General features: G+C 39.9%; 1 long non-coding RNA gene across 6 annotated transcripts; it reads right to left on the reverse strand.

The window, feature by feature from the left end:
- Positions 1 to 1,934: 1,934 nt before the first annotated feature.
- Positions 1,935 to 17,008, reverse strand: LOC148105443 (uncharacterized). Of its 6 annotated transcripts, XR_015718506.1 has the most exons (5): positions 16,836 to 17,008; positions 11,849 to 12,176; positions 9,013 to 9,804; positions 8,020 to 8,149; positions 1,935 to 2,729 (listed from the first exon to the last, which is right to left on the reverse strand). It is a non-coding gene; the product is annotated as an uncharacterized LOC148105443 (long non-coding RNA). The 6 variants fall into 6 exon arrangements; XR_015718502.1 differs by having other exon boundaries at positions 8,020 to 9,804; positions 11,849 to 12,173; XR_015718505.1 differs by having other exon boundaries at positions 8,020 to 9,799.
- Positions 17,009 to 17,681: the final 673 nt, after the last annotated feature.

The following is a 17,681-nucleotide window of genomic DNA, read 5'->3' on the forward strand; positions in this document are numbered from 1 at the left end:
GATAATTTTGATGTGTTTGCGAGCCACAGGAATGTAATCTGGTTTGTTAAAACACAGGGTGATGATATCTCCGTAATTACCCTCTATTTTGACAGTACGCAGTAGGGGGGAGTAGCTATCACCCACGAGCTGTAACGCTGCTATATCAGAATAACAGAATAGATGATAACACCCTGCCTTTATATCTGCAGGATATGGGGCAAATTTGCGCTCGAATCGCTGCCAGACACCTGCTGGGACACCAAGCATATATGCGAGAGGCGGGAAAAACCTGAGTTGATATATGCCTCCAGATGTGAATTCAAACTTTTTAACATTTGGGTGATATTTTAGATAAATATCCGATTCGATACGCCTGAGGCAGGCTTCAACCTCTGCTCTCAGCGTGTTAGCGTCCTCATAAAAGCCGGCGCGTATTTTTGTTTTAACCACGTCATCAGGCCTTTGCAGCATCACCCTTTTTCCTCCATTCAAAATAAGCCTTATCATTCGGGAGATTAAGCCATGTATAGGGATATGAAATTTCAGTGAGAGCCACCTCCCACGCCCCATCGAGATTGAGATGCTGGGCCAAATCAACACGGAAGCAGCTACTGGTGTTATTTTTAAATACATTCAAATTAGCGTTTGATGGTAGCTTTGATGGTTTGATGGTTCAGGCCAGTTCCTCCATTTCACCAGGAAATAAATCTGTCCCCTCTGTTTACGTTTTGAGAGAATTTTGTCCATGTGATAGAGCTTATCCATGACAAGACCGATTTTCTGCAGCTCATGCTCGTAAAAACTACCGATAATTTCTTCCCCATCGTAATCTTTGATTTTATAAACAGGAGGGTCTCTAGGTATGCATTGGTCAATAGTAAATATCTCACCGGTGAATGTTTGCTCATACCGCTTATCAAACACACCTCTAACTTTAGACAGCCTCACGTGATCTCCCTTTTTAAATTTCATGGGCTTTTTTCTACAACAAGAAGAAGAAGAAGTGCTAACGCTGTGTTGTATGAATTTACTTGATTCGGGGCCATTTTTATGGAACGATGATAACTAGTGTTATAGCTGTGTAATAAATCTTGTAACACATCGACATTTCTACGTGTATTTGCAGCAGTGAAATATCTATACATTTTACTTTTAAGAGTTCTATTAAACCTTTCACAGACTGAGGCTTTTAGATCGCTCCCTGTAGCAAAATGATTTATACCATGCTTTTTCATTAAAGATTGAAAACTGGAATTAAAAAATTCCTTACCACTATCTGTTTGTAGCTTTTGAGGAATTTGGCTATCTTTTAAGACATAGTCAAAAGCCTTAGTGACTTGAACGCCTGTTTTGTTTTTCAAGACTCTTGCATAAGCTTTTTTTTAGAGAAAATATCTATAACTGTAAGTAAATATTGATAGCCATCGTTATGCTCGGATAACGCTCTCATATCACAAAGGTCTGCTTGGTATTGATTAAGAGGTCTGGGGACAAATACGCGATTTCTCGGAAAGCGCAGGCGTGCAGCTCTGTGCAAGGTGTAAGCATCCTGTTCTGCAAGGAACTGCTGAGCTGTTTGCGCGTTAATCTTTGTACCAGTCTCATCCTGTACGCTTTTAATCAATTGTTGCACACCGCAAAAACTACCAGGGTGAGATGGGTCATAATATGTTCGTTTCAATAGAATCTGCTCTGCCATGTGTGATCTTTGAAGTAATGTTTAACTATGGTTTTATTTCATGATCGAGCGGTTACTTATTTCATGTAAACGAGTTCACAAAAAATATTTTTATTTGATGTAATTAATAACATTACACTTTGATTCTAGTAAAACAAAATAATGAGTTTGATTCTTGCAATGCTTTTCCAATAAAGTTTTATTTGATACAACGGTTTTCCAAAACAGTTTTACTTGCTGTAATGAAGAAAAAACGAATACATTTAAAACGGGTAAAAACAACTCCGAGCAGTAAGAAAAAACAAACAAACAGACAAAAAAAAAAAACAGCAAAGCTAAAAACAAGAAAAACAAAACATTTGAGAAAAATAATAGGCAAGAGAAGAAAAACGATTACTAGGAGAGCCAAAGTGAGTAATTCTCGTCTAGTATGTTAGGAATAACTATCCTGGTCACCTCCGTGAAGCTGGCGTGAATTTCTTGCAGCGCGGCCTCTATATCGCGGACATCTCTGAGTTCAAACAGATATGCCTGGGCAATGTCTCTGACTTGAGCCGCTGGTGGTGAAAAACCCTCTAACCGTAAAATTTGTAATAATGTGTTGGTGAAATGTCCATTCCATAGTCTTTTACAGAGTTCATCATAGTACCTGAAAAAGTAATATTTTTCCAGCGGGAAAAGACAAGGATGTCGTCTCTGTGAGGGGTGGGAGACCCTTCACCTGCAGTGTGGATAATGCTTCAAGTGATGTTCAGATGGAACTCATTGACTTGCAGTCTGACACACTTCTGGCAGAGCACTTCAGGTCAGTCTCACTGCTGGACTTTTATTCCTCCCTCAAAGAAGAGAACTTTCCACACCTGAGGAATCATGCTCAGAGGATTCTAGTCCTCTTTGGATCTACCTATGTATGTGAACAGACATTCTCGGTGATGAAGTTCAACAAATCCAAACACAGGTCCTCTGTCACTGATGACCACCTCTCAGCTGTTCTTCGCATAGCCACCTCAGACATTCAGCCAGATTTCAATGCCCTTGTTCAAAACCAAAACAGGCTGGATTATTCTCACTGAAAAGGAGGAAAACATGACACAAGTCATTATATTGTTGCATTTCTATAAACTTGTTGTTTGTTGAGTTAAACATGTTAAAATAAAATGACATTCATTCGGTGGTTGTTTTTGTTTTATTTGGAATATGCGCCACAATTTCACATAGCATAGCTCAATATAAATATTTACATTATTTTATTTTTGTTTTATTCTTCTGATTACCAGTACCAGCTATTCATAATATATAATTTAGTGAATTTTACAATTTAAGAAAGTTAAGCAGACTTTGGTTCAAGATGTCGTTGATGTGGCCCTCTGACGCAACTCGGGTTTCATGTGGCCCCTTGTAAAAATTAATTGCCCACCCCTGGTGTAGAGGGTGGAAATCAGCCAAGACAGCTCATGAAATATAATAATAATAATAATACATTTTATTTGAAAGGTCACTCAAGGTCACTGTACATAGTAGAATAAAAGCAACATAAAAGCAACATAAAAGCAAGCAGTTTACAGAATCATAAAAGCATAAGACATAAACAAATAAAAAAGCAGAGTGGAGAGGTTATGTGGGATAAGCTATTTTGTACAAGTGGGTTTTGAGCTTGGACTTAAAGAGTGAGAAGGAAGAGATATTTCTTAAATCAGGAGGTTGGGAATTCCAGAGTCGTGGAGCAGAGCAGCTGAAAGCCCGGCTCCCCATGGTTGGAAGACGGGGGGAAGGGACGGAGAGTGAAAGGGAAGAAGAAGATCTGAGACAACGAGATGGGGCAGTAATCTTAACCAGATCAGAGAGATATGGAGGAGAGAGATGATGAATAGCCTTAAATGTGTACAAGAGTATTTTGAAATTGATGCGATATTTGACCGGGAGCCAATGAAGCTGCTGCAGGACAGGAGTGATGTGGTGGACAGAAGGGGTCCTGGTGATGATACGGGCAGCAGAGTTCTGGACGCGTTGGAGCTTGTGGATGGATTTTTGAGTAAGACCAAAAAGAAGTGAATTACAATAATCAATCCGGGAAGTAACAAGGCTGTGGACAAGAATGGCAGTGACATGTGGGGGGAGAAAAGGACGGAGACGATTAATGTTGCGCAATTGATAATATGCAGACCGAGTAACATTATTAATGTGTGAATTGAAAGATAAAGTACTGTTGAGGATGACACCCAAACTTTTCACAGAGGAAGAAATGAAGACCGGTGAGTTATTGATAGTAATAGAGAAACTGTTGGTTCTGGATAATGTTGATTTAGTGCCTATAGAGGAGCTCGGATTTATTACTATTGAGTTTGAGAAAATTAGAAGAGAACCATGAATTTAGTTCAGCTAAACAGAGGGTGAGGGAGGATGGGGGAAGAGCAGAATCAGGTTTAGTGGACAGCTGGGTGTCTGCTTACATATTATTGATTTCAGTTGTGTAAATCTACAAGAGCCACTACAGCTGATTTTACTGTTCCCCACCTGCTAAATTACACTGTAAGATAGAAACCCCTGCTGAGCAAAAGGAACAAAGGCTGGTCTCAGTTTTGCCAGAAAACATCTCGATGATCCCCAAGACTTTTGGGAAAATACTCTGTGAACTGTCTCTGCTGCTCATCTTCAGAAATGACAAGTATCTCAGTCTTCCACACAGCTAGCCTTTCGTTCTCGTCATTCAGATTGTATCATTGACTTTAGGATCTGTTGTTTGATCTTTTCCTTCCATCTCTCCTGGTTTATTTCTCACCGATCTCACTTGCTACAGTGACTACAATAAAAACATCCCGTTTGTGGAACAGCACATATGTGTCTGATCACTCTGGACTGCATGCTCAATACAAATCTCAGCTCCAGTAAGGACCTCAGTCACAAAGAGAAAACCTCAACACATAATATACACAAATCCCATAATGTGCACCAAATTAATACAGTTTTTTCTCAGTCCTTACAGCGCTTTCTGTCACCCAGAGCCAGTTAATGTCTCCAGACCAGCCCTAAAGAAGTGCTCCTTGATCTTTGAAAATGAATCCACTGTGAGTGTGTGAACAAATGTCATTGTTTTAAGCCCCACAGATACAATCATAGTCTAACTGTACAATGCAATGTAGTCCAAATAATCCAGCACATATGCAGCAGTTAAGAAAAGAGACAGAGGGGTCAGTGAGCAGGGACCTTTCAAAATGCTACATTTTAGTTTTTATCTTTCGCCAGAATCACACTCTTACTTTTCTGTGTTCATGTATTTTAAGTGAAATTAAAGCTAATTAGAGCTTAATGGCAAGAAAGCGAAAGTGGAAAGTGCTAAAAAAAAGAGAGAGAGAGAATTATCCTTTTAAGTGAATCTAAATATTTCCCTTCCTCTGTCTAAAAAAAGCATCATCTCCTCTCTCTGTTTATACCAACTCTATTGTCTGACTGGCTTTTGGAGACTCAGATTTGAAGTTTGCCAAACATAAAAATCGATATTGTTCACTGAATGTTTTCTAACAGTAAATATTTTTCAAACATTTGTTCCCAGTTTCTGTCTTTCCATGTGTTGTCCCTTAATCTGAACTGGAACCCAATGAAGCAGAGTGTAATCACCTCCTACGAGCCATCCTGTCACAGTGAGTGGAAGCTACAGTATCATATACTGGCTCATTGTGATTTACAATGTGAGCTATTCATGGTGGCCTAAAACAAACTGTGTGCATGCTCTTGTTGTTAAAGGGAATCGCCCTGCGAAGCCACAAGTCAGCGTCACCTCTGTTTCCTGCTTGTCCAAAGTGAACAGTCATGAAAAGATCAATTCATACAGAAGTGAATTGTAGTGGAAGCAGCAGGATCAGTCATGGACGCACAAGTTGTTTTGCAGTCTGTTTTGTGGCACCACAAGGGAGCCTGTAGTGACTGGAGCCCCACTGGATCATCACCAGTAGGAAAAAAAAAAACACCACGTGGAACATTTTTGTAGAATCGTTGCAAATTTTCCAGCACACACTGGATGTGATCTGGGAATGTAGTTTCTTGCAACATGTACTCATATATTTATGCAATACTTATGTAAGAATGCTGTTTGTTTACTTCAACTCAGCATTCAGTACAGTTATTCCCTCCAAGCTGATCACCAAACTTGTGGCTCTTAGACTCAGCAACTCCATCTGTATCTGGATCATGGACTTTCTGACCAACAGACCCCAGCATGTTAGGTCAGGCCATAACTGCTCTACCACCATCACACTCAACACTGGCACTTCACAGGGCTGTGTGCTGAGCCCGTTCCTCTATGACTGCAGACCTGGGTATGGATCCAACTCCATCATCAAGTCTGCAGATGACACCACCGTGACTGTCTCATCAGTGACAACGATGAGACTGGCTACAGGGAAGAGGTAAAGCACCTAGCTGTGTGGTCTGACAATAACCTGCTCCTGAGTACCAGCAAAACCAAAGAGCTCATTGTGGACTTCAGGAGGGAGAAGACAGATACCCATGTCCCCATCTACATAAATGGCACAGCTGTTGAATGGGTCTCCAGCTTCAAGTTCTAGGGGACCCACATCTCTGAGAATCTGTCCTGGTCAACTAACACCTCCAGCCTGGTCAAGAAGGCCCATAAGCGCCTTTTTTTCTTTACGATACTGAAGAAGAACCACCTGTCTAATGACATACTGGTTAACTTCTACCGCTGTGTGATAGAGAGCATCCTGACCAACTGTGTCACAGTGTGGTATGGGAACTGTTCTGTTGCTGACCGCAAGGCACTGCAGCGGGTGGTGAAAGCTGCCCAACGCATCACAGGGACTCCACTTCCTGCCATTGAGGATGTCCACAAGAAGAGATGTCTATGCCAAGCACGCATCATTCTCGGGGACTCCTCTCATCCTGCCTCCAGCTCCTCCCCTCCAGAAGGCGCTACAGGAGCCTTCAGATTAAAATCAGCAGGTTTAGGAACAGCTTCTTCCCCACAGCTGTCACCCTACACTGTTCACTATTGTAGTCTGTTCAGAGAGCTACGCTTCCACTGCTGTAGACAGTGTTGGGGAGTAACAGAATACATGTGCCGCCGTTACGTATTTAAAATACAAAATATGAGTAACTGTATTCCGTTACAGTTACAGTTTAAAAAGGTGGTATTTAGAATACAGTTACTTTGTTGAAATAAATGGATTACATGGCGGTACTTCCCTGTTTCATATTGTGGCGGGTCAGGACTGTTTGGATTTTGTTTGACAGCTACGTTCTGTAGTTCCAGGCGGCAGCGTTACGGTTGCCATGGTTACAGGGCGACGCTCTCTCTCTGCGTGTTTCCTGGGTGAGAGAGCGCCTGTTGTTGTTGTGCTAAGCTAATAGGCAGAATGCTAAAGAATGTAGCATCATGGGCAGTGTAGTCCGTGCTGCAGGGAGAATGGACTGCCATACCCGTTATGTGTCTGTGAGCGAAGGAGGGAGAAAAAGGAAAACTACGAGCTGTCATCGAGCAAAAACGGGAGCTGGAAGCATGTAAATATAATAATAACCACTGCAGCCAAGAAGAGAGCCTGACGAGCCCAGTTGTAAGTAAGCTATTAAGACTCGACTGTACACCGTGTTCGTGTTTTCCTCCAAAAACAATAAGTTCTGTTGGAGCAGCCTTTCAACGCCTCTCTCTGTCTCTGCAAGCAAAGTTGACCCAGACAACAAAGTAAAGCTAGTTTTCGGCTACGAGCCCGACACAGAACCCACCGTATTAGCCAGAGGTCCCTTTACTACGGTTCGGAGCCGCGGACCTTCAGTAACAGTAATAAATCACAGCAATAGTACATTCATGTAGTTGTAAACAGCATGATAATATATTAAGTAATCCAAAGTATTCAGAATACGTTACTGTCATTGAGTAACGTAACGGAATACGTTACAGAATACATTTTGGGGCATGTATTCTGTATTCTGTAATGGAATACATTTTAAAAGTAACCTTCCCAACACTGGCTGTAGATATATTCATAGCACTCTGTAGATCTGTTTACCTCACACCGATACATCTGTATATATGTAGTACATCTGTATATTTGCTCTTATTGCACTTACTGATAAGATGCAAACTGTATTTTGTTACCCTGTATTTAGACATGTGTAATGACAGTAAAGTTGAATTCTAAATGCTATCCTAAACATTTAAACAAAAGCAGCTACACAGCTACAGGAGAAGTTTTTAGAAGTGATTTTTAGAAGGCCAGTAAAGAGAGCATGGAGACAGATGGAGGATTCCAAATCCACTGAATCTACACGCTTCCTGTTTCCACCTCATCCTTCCAGTGCTCTACTATACTCCCTGCTCTCTCTACCACAACTGTCTTTGAACTTGCCTGGGCCAGGTCTGAGTCCAGCTTTGCAACTCCAGCCAGGTCACATGACACAGGGGTTTGCTCTGATGTCAACAGGCAGGTCAGTGGAGCCCTCTGGTGATGGATTTATGCCAGTGAAACAGGAGGAGGCCTGAGAACAGACAGCAGGCTTAACTAGCAGGACAAAGTAGCATGTAGTACTTGAAGGAGTCATCACAGCCAATCAGTTCTCAGGAAAATGGAACATCACATACATTTTCTCTTCTTTGATTTTCATCAATGTATTTCCTTTGAAATTTAAATTTTTTTTTTTATTTTTTATTTTGAAATATTTCCTTCTGTCAATATTTCTGCCTGATTAGAAGCTCATAGGCAGTTCCTGTCACTCTACAATAAAATAATGTAAAGGCTGCCCTCTCTGCCATCCCACTAGCTGACCTAACTGACACAAGTAAACTGTGTTAAGATGCCCTACATGGACTAAGGTTCTTGGCCACATACATATAGATTTGTGTGGCTGTAGAAATCATGCCATGAAGCTCCCAGCGCACATTTTTGATGCTTCTGTCTGTGGCAGAGGTGGTTTTGGAGCTCGGCAGAGCCTTGGTGGCTTTTACTGACTATACACCCCTACCCATTTATTATGAACAAACAGCACAACTGTTTGTGGTTTTTTTCTATATTACACTTGCATGATTTAGATTTATACTTATGTGGCAGCTAATCACTAGCCTGACAAAGTTATTTTAAATGATATCATGTCATGAATAACATAAGTTATTTTCCATGAAATCGAAAAGTGGTGAAATTCTCAAAAAATGAATGAGACGTGCATGTAATTTGACATATTTTGTTGTTTTGTGTGTGTGTTTTTTGAAATTTTGACGTGTATCTGAAAAACACAATTTTGAAAACACTGGAAAGACCTCAAGACATTTTTTCTTTTACTTACTATGTAAACAAAAATTCCCACCAATGCTTTTCAGTGTGAAATTTAGTGTGTAGAGAAAATACCTGTGCCGGGTTGTCTCCATCTAGTGGTGAATAACGCATTACCACTACATCAGGTGAGTTTTTCTCTGTGCACAGTGACACAAAACTCATTTAACAACATAAACTATTTAAAAAATGATGTAGGCAGATCAAGGCAATGTTACAGATTCAGTAAGAACAGAAGTTTATTGCAATCCTTCAAATATGCAGGGCGTCACACTAACACAGTTGCTTATGTCCAGCATAGCTCTGTTATTATCAATTTGATTCGAAACGTGTCCAGTTTATTGTCTTAAACTGGCATTAAAGTTTCAATGAACTAAAGTGGTCCCTCTGAGTCAGCACCCAGAAAGCTCGTCTCTTTTAAAAATGTGGCCATAAATACGAGCGCTGCTAGGATCTTAAAACACTGGGGCTAAATCCAGACCTGAAATCTTTGGAAGTTTCACTCAGTAACAGCACCTTTTTAATATTATTGACTATATTTTATAGTCACATTTATATAAAATGTCAAACATTATACGTTAGCTAAAGGTTGAAGTCACAGAATTATACTGAACAACAATGCAAATTGAGTTTTTCTTGTTTGTACTATATATTTGATTTATTGTAAGCAGCGGGAGTAAAACCTAAAGAAAAAAATAGTAAAAATATGAATGAATCTCTGCTCTTACAGCTTGTGCTTTTATTGTGCCGTGATGTCTCCTTTGAAACTGTCCTCTTGCTCGTCTTTTGGATGCTCACCTCTTCTTCACCTTTCCTGTTCCTTTCACTAAACTGCTGCACTCTTGTTCTCTGCTCTCGCCTCCTGTTCTGGTTACAATTAGAATGCAGTCAGCATGTGCCAAATTTGATGCACTGTAAACAAATATCAGACTGTAGAAAAGCCAATAATAATGCACTGAGCAAGTTCATGCCATAAGAGCTAAATGGCCTTAAAAGAAAATCCTGAATGCCTAATACAGGACAGGCCAACATTGAATGCAGCCACAGATCGACATCAGTCAGCTTTCTGCATTTTCCACCTGATCACATCTGTCCTCAAAGTCATGTCATTTCCTCTGTGGTTCATTTATGTTTACTTTTACATTTGCAGTGACAATAAATTTAGTGACATAGTGCACACATTATTTCCTATGGACTGCTGGGTTATCTTGGTTTATTTAAGTTAGTATTTTTAAAGGTGCAGTCAGTCATTTTTTAGGTTATTTGATAGAAAAAAAGGATCTTGTACTCATAAATAAACATAGAATAGTGGATAAAAATGACACATTGTTAAATGTGTCATTGGTCACTGCTTAATTTCCTCATTATTTAAGCATTACTCATCCTTAGTATGTCATTTATAAATACAGATATACGTTCTTAGAAAGAACCACTTCTGAACCTGATCTCCTTACTCCAAGGAGCTTTTGTGAGTTATCATTGTGCCAGAGGAGGAGGGCATCCAATACTTCTTTCATTTCACCTGGGTTCACCTGTGGGAAAGCACAGCGCCGAATACCCTGACTATTTCTTTGAATTCAGGAGTACTAGTGAACTAATCTTGAGTGATTACTGAATTATCTGAATAAAGCTAATGAACCAGAGAAATTCTAAACTCTTAAACATCCCAGAGATATCTGAATTTATGTCTGCACCTTCACACTCCAGATATGAAGGATCATACCTGTTTTACCTCCGGTGTTATGCCAAAAAGTGATCGTCTGACAAAAACTGATTTCCAATGTCTTTACTTATATTGGGAAATAGACTTTAGTGAACATGATTTACAAAAGGGTATATATCAAGTTTAATAACGACCCATTTTTTCAAGTATATTTATAACTCTGTGTTATTGTAACTATATTAAAACCAACCCAGTCCTATTGGGACACTTAAAATATGTTTAGAGAACTATTATTATATTTGTTGCAATTTCTGCTGTCCTCTTGGCCAGATTACTCTTTAAAAAAGTAATTTTAATGTCAAATGAATAAATACAAAGTAAAAATCACTGCCAAAAAGTGATTGCAGCTTCTACCTTGTGACAGGAATGTTGTTTGTGGCACAAGATGACTCAATATTACTCATGAGGGATACATGTGACATGTTTCGCATATTATAGACCAAAAAGTTGTCTATAGCAGTTTATCCCTCCTGTTATGTTGCGGGTCAGATTGACCCAGAACAGAAGAGATGTCACATGTCATCTGCATCACTACAGAAAACGAAAAAAATCTAAATTATAAAAGAAAATTGTAAAATAATCAATGCCAGTGTTTCTGACACTTTTGGATGAGTAAATTTGCCCCGGGTCAAATTAACCCAGAAGCATAATTGGTGTTCCTGGAAACCAACATAACAGGAGGGTTAAATATGATCAACTGGTTTTTGACAACTACCGAAAATTAGTTTATGGCAGATATGACTTTTTGACACAACACCAGCTAACTGACAAGACCTAGTTAAAAGCTAATATTACGGTTGAATATTACTGCACCTAACCTTAGGCTCCAGTATTCTAAAACTCGCACTTTCCCTCTGATAAACCATATGATTATGTAACAAATATGTCAGCTTACCAAAGAACAGAGGACAATTTATTCAGGGTGTGACAGCACTTTACCACCTGTGTCCAACATATAATACAAATTTCTGGACTGGAGCATGTACATCGTTAAAAACTCCAGGACTTCATCACAGCCTCTCTCACATCCGCTTTACATGTGTAGTTTACAGGAAACTTAAATAACACTGGGTGAATATGTTTGTAGCAGGATAAAATTAGGGTCCCTTATATGAATGGGATTTAAACAGGGAGAATGAAGAAAAATATTGGCATCAGTTACCAACACTTCACTCAATTGAGACTCACTTGTGTTTAACACTGGAATATGTGAACATATTACTTATTGAGTCCTTTCTCAGTCCATGGGTTGTAAAACCGCAACATCCTCCATCCGTAGTAAGAGAAAGCGTCTGTGGCAATAACCAAAATGTCTCCATACAGCCTTTGTGAATAAGAAAATATTTTTTAAAAATCTTTTTAAAATGTATAGAGCTAAATATAAAACGTGTCTGTGAGTCCTTCAGTCCAAATACTCGAGGTTGAGAAGAATATATAGCAGCCGCTGATCCCTCAATGGCACCAGTAAGACGGCAGGACAGCAGGGCCTCTTCCTCAGCAGAAGTCTCCTCCACTGCTAGCAGGAGAATGACACATGAGTATTTTAAAGGTACTGCGTGTACAGATATTACTGCTGGCTCACACAAGCTTCCTCTGACAAAGCTACAGACCTTGGCTGTGTCCCAATCCAGCGACCGCACGCTCCTGAGTACGCATTGTGAAACATATTACGTCACAGCGACGTGACGACGGCTGTCTCAATTTGAAGTGTACTCCAAATGCGCCGTCGATTTTCCCAAATTTGAAGTGTGGTCCGCTGTACACTTCGTGGTCCCATATATCCCACAATTCATAGCGCAGTGGTGGGTGTGGATAATTTTGCCGAAAAATACGGCAGAGGGCAGAGGCGGCGCAGCCGAAGAGTAAACTTTCAGAGGTAAGTTTACTGAATATGATGTCACTTATTTATGTGCGAATGTTTAATAATGAAGAACATTAAAACATGACTGTTGGCCACATGTCAGCAGAGTTATGTGACATTAGTGATGTGTCCAACTAACTTGGTTTTAAAGCCTTTACTTTTAAATATACGCCATTCAATAGTCGACCTTAATCTTACAGAGAATGTGATGATTTTATGGATAATTAAAGTCAGTCTTATATCCACAAACACAACAAGCTGAAAGTTAGTGAATGCTGCTCGGTTTGCAGTCCTGAATATCACGGCACAAGCAGGATTCACTGCACTGTTAATGTTAGCTATGTTATATTGCTGCCTCTGTTCGGTGGTGTTGAGCCAAACGGACTTTAACGTGTGTTTGAACGAGCTGACGGTTCATTCGTTAAGCTGAAAGAAAAGATGCTTTAATCACAGCAGTCACACATGTGTCCACTGTACCATCTGGGAACTCTTCTTGTTCAGCACTCGTAATAACACAAACACTAAATCCTCCTTCTTTTGTGCTGTTTTGTAGCAGTGTATACACCTGAGACTGTCACCTGTCTGTCTGTCCTGCACTCTCTCTCTGTTTCTTTCTCTCTGATTGTGGAATAAAAGTATGAACATGTATTTATAAGTTACACTTGTGTTTGAATCCTGCAGCTTATCACACATTTGATTTCCATGTGTGACAACTGCAAGTGTCCAGAGTGAGGACAGACTGAGGGACCCACTGTGGAACATCATCTGTGAGGCTTTGCACCCCTGATGATCCACCAGGACAAACTCAGCAGTGTGTGAGGAAGAGGGGGAGGAAGAGCCAGCAGCAGCTGACAGATGGAGAGAATAGACAGACTGTTCCCTGTTTGTGAAGGACTGCTAGAAAAGTTTAGAATAACTAATTGTCTGTCCTGAATCAGTCTTATTAGGTAATGTTCAAATAATTTGATCATTCCAGCATTTTCAGTGTGGGAGAAAGTACTCAGGGCCTTCAAGTTACACACTATGAAAGGCAGCAACAAGTTTAATGTTCAGAAACCTAAAGTATGTATCAGCAGCAGAATGGAGCTAAAAATAAATTTTTGTTTCAGTTCTATGAAGCTTTGAGTATTTTGGATTAGTAGCACTGCTGTGTTTGTTGCATCATATTGATGTAATTGTTTATATGCTTTATATATTCTGAGGTAAGCTGATCTATAGTGTTACATCATATTCTATAAGGATGTTATGTGTTTGTTTACTTTCTGCCCAGTTTGACCCATTTAGCAGAAGTCAGCCTGTTTAAGGCTCTGATATCTATTCTGTATGACTTAAAGCAGTTATGACATGGTCTGATTTTCTCACCCAATAAAGGAATATTTCATATATCAGTCTACTCTTCATGTTATCAGACACAGTTATCACAGCTCGTACATTTTGTTTTTACACATATATGTAAGCATTGAGCCAAATGTGATAATGCCAACAAATTAAACGAACAATATTTGTCTCTTATATATGATACATCTATATCAGGGGTCGGCAACCTTTCTGATGACGAGTGCCATCTAAAATTTCCTCAGAAGTCAATGTGTCATATGATTGCATTAGCAATAAATTTAATAACGCTCTATATGAACAGTTACACACTATATAGAACCACTTTATAGAATTATATTTGTTTGCAGATGTTGGCAGCTATCAGCGAATAGTTATCAGCTATTCTGAAACAAAAAAAAAGGCACTTTTTATCCATAACAACAAATGAACTGTACAACAGAAAATGCAAATGCTATCTATGGCCTCCTCACAACAATGATAAGAAAAATAAACTGGGCCAATATGGCATATTTGTTAATACAGAGACACACATGTTAATGTGATCTCTGGTCTCCCACTCAGAGACACAGGTCTTCCAGTGTCCAGCATTCAGACGGCTACCTGAGGACACTCATGTGAGAGAAAATCTGCTCACACAGACATGTAGAGCCAAATACTGTCAATAAGGCCTCTGCAATGTTCTGAAGACAGTTAAACTTGTCAGGTAGTGATTTCCAGCAGGTGAAAAGGCAGCTCCATGAACACGCACAGCTGTGGATTCCAGCTGCATGGTTCGCCACTGAATTTTAGCTGTGAAAATATGCTTCTAGCTCAGATTAACAAAGGTAGGATGATTTGCCACTAAATTTTAGCTGTTAGTATGCTTGTAGGTCACATTCACAAAGGTAGGATGGTTTGGCACTTAATTTTACCCGTCAGAATATTTTTCTGGTTAATAATCACAAAGGTAGTACGGTTTGCCACTTAATTTCGTGTTGTGCGCATGCGCAGAAACAATGGGTAGGATGGTTTGTCAGGTAGGATGGAACTAGCTGAAGTCCGGGACAAACTGCATTCCTTTTCAGCTCAATACAAAACGCGTAATATTTTCTCTGAATGCAGGACAATTCCGTCTTTTTACGGGACGGTTGGCAACTCTACTAACTATCAGTAGTATCATAGCACCCACCCAGCTGTATAGAAACTCCATCATGCTAGCTAGCAGGCAGTACGAGTTACTGTAACTGACTGTAAAAAGTCAGCACAACAAAAATAAAACTCCACCTAAACTTGGTTTATATCTGACCAACATAGACTGCATGGTCATAACTTCTTACCTGAAGTTCAGTTCACCTGACACTCAGACCGGTGGCCGCCTCGGGTCTCTCCACTTGCCTCCCCTTTCTCTCATCCACCTGCTGACCTCCACCACTTGCTAATGTGGTGGAGGTCTGTGGAAGCCACCAACAAACAACTGGGTTATTTTTACACACTGACCAGCATCTGGCCAATCCACCACCTTTCAGTGTTTATAACGTTACAAAAAAAATAAAAAATCATTGGCCCACTGCGCAAATGCCCGGTATGCCCGATGGCCAGTCCAGCTATGGTTGTGCCATCAGTTAACCCTTCGCCTAGGGTTGCCGACCCCTGATCTATATATACACTGTCAAAGATACTTGTCTTTGAGTGAAGATTTAAGGTGAGAGGAAATATAAATAACTTCAACTTGAATCTTTGACACAGAGTTCAAGCTCACTGCTGTAATATATCATAATAATCTGACAATAAATATATTGGCCATATTATATTTACATTACCAAAGTGAGATGACTTTAGTCTCATGAACAACATTAGCTAATTGTTATTTACTAACTAATCTTGAAATGACTGTTCAGTACAGAAATGAAGCCCAACAATTATGTTTTTACAGTCCCGTGGTCTCAGCCTCAGCTAATCAAAGTGATGTCATAAAAAAAAAGTAATGAATGAACAACAAAACATTTTTCTCCTTCATTTCTGTCAAACAATGCTGTATGAAACGTTTCTTGCGGTTAGTATCATGGTTGCTAGGCAACCTGAGCAGCGCGACGACGGCCAGACCGTCCCATTTCACAAGCCTCTCATTTCCGCACTTCTCGTACTTCCTAGTACGCGCCGTACGTAGTACGCAAACTGCGCATACTCCAAAGCTTGCGGTCGCTGGATTGGGTCACAGCCCATGTGTGCTCATAGCCCCTAAACAAGTCTGCAGTCTGCTAGTTCAAATGCACAACATAAATTACAACTTACTGTACAATGAACACATATCGCTCACTGAGTTAGGTCATTCTTGCACCTTTTTTAAAACACACCCCTTTAGCTTACATCTTGAAAGTAGTGCAAGCCATATGGGTTCATATTCCAAACAGTAACACACGAACTTGATCACCGAAATCCGCTTAACATGGCTGCTAATTTTCAAGCTTACTAGCTTATTCACGATTAGCACACTAATAATCATCATTAACCACACATCATAACATAACCAAACGATAACATATAGAAAGAAACAATGTAGGTATAAAACACAAATTCTTAACTAGCAGGAGAATAAATAATCAGTATTTTAAGGCTACTGCATGTACAGATGTCACTGCTGGCTCACGTGAGCTACCTCTGAGAACCCCACAGTTTACTCCCCAGCTGACTGTCGCGAAAGAGTCGTAAATCACCGGCATTGTAAAACTTTAAATTATTCCAGGGCATGTTAAAAACAAAACACCAAACAGATGGACTGGATATTAAACGGTATCAAAGGCACACAGATTAACACAGGGTTACAATTACATTCTACCATCGTCACATCGAGAGTTTATTCATTAATCATCAGAGTTCAACAATGTGACATCCAGTTGAAAACAACTTCAGTAACGCCAGCCAAAACATGCTAACAGTAAATAACAGCACAAAAACAGCCGTGCTTATCGACAGCTCAACATATCCTCAACAACTCACCTCAGTATGGCTGCCATCGGTCACATTTTAACTGTCCGTTTTACAGCCTCTTCCAGAAAACGAACGCTTAAGGGGTAACTATACACATATACAGTATATTGATTTTATTTGGTTTTAGAGTTTAACCTGAAATCTTTAGCTGCTGAGCAGCAGAGCTCCAAAGCGTCCCCTGTAACCATGGCTACGCAGAGGCGTAACAGTGTTCCAACTGTGACGTCACGGAGGAGAACCTATGTCAAACTGATACCTGGATCAGCCTGCAACTTTTATTGGCACTTTTCTGCTGAGATCCGGAGCTCGACGCCCTGGCACCCCGGGATAAGATGAGTTGCTGTGTTTTTCACGGAGAAAAAATAATTAACATGGAATAACGTCAGTCTCAGATGGAAAAAAAAAAGATCCAAGCAAAAGAGGACAGCAGATTGAGAAGAGACTTCTTCAAACGGTAAGGAGCTTCTACCAAGTGATATTTGATAAGGTTAAAACTTCAAGCTTAAATCTAATGTCCAGATTCATGCTAAACTTTTCTGATTACTCAGTGAATCTGTTCATATGTTGCTGTTTTAAGCTATTAATTTCATGGTGACAAATATCTTTGACAAAAAATGCAGGATTAATTAAAGGCTATATATGACTGCTAGGTTAGGACGTGGTTAGGAGCAAATAGAGAGAGAAAGAGAGAGAGAGAGAGATTTTTGCTCTGATAGAAATCTTTATTATTATTTGTTTGTTTGTGGCCAATACAATAAATTGTCTCCTGGCTTTCAGGTCCCCCTGAGCCAAATTTGCAAAAATACCAGATTTTACAATCAAGGAACAAACTAGAGTAAAGGACAAATTGCCTAT

This window comes from Neolamprologus brichardi, chromosome 3, assembly GCF_056152115.1.
Source record: "Neolamprologus brichardi isolate AB-2024 chromosome 3, ASM5615211v1, whole genome shotgun sequence".
NCBI classification, from domain to species: Eukaryota; Metazoa; Chordata; class Actinopteri; order Cichliformes; family Cichlidae; genus Neolamprologus; species Neolamprologus brichardi.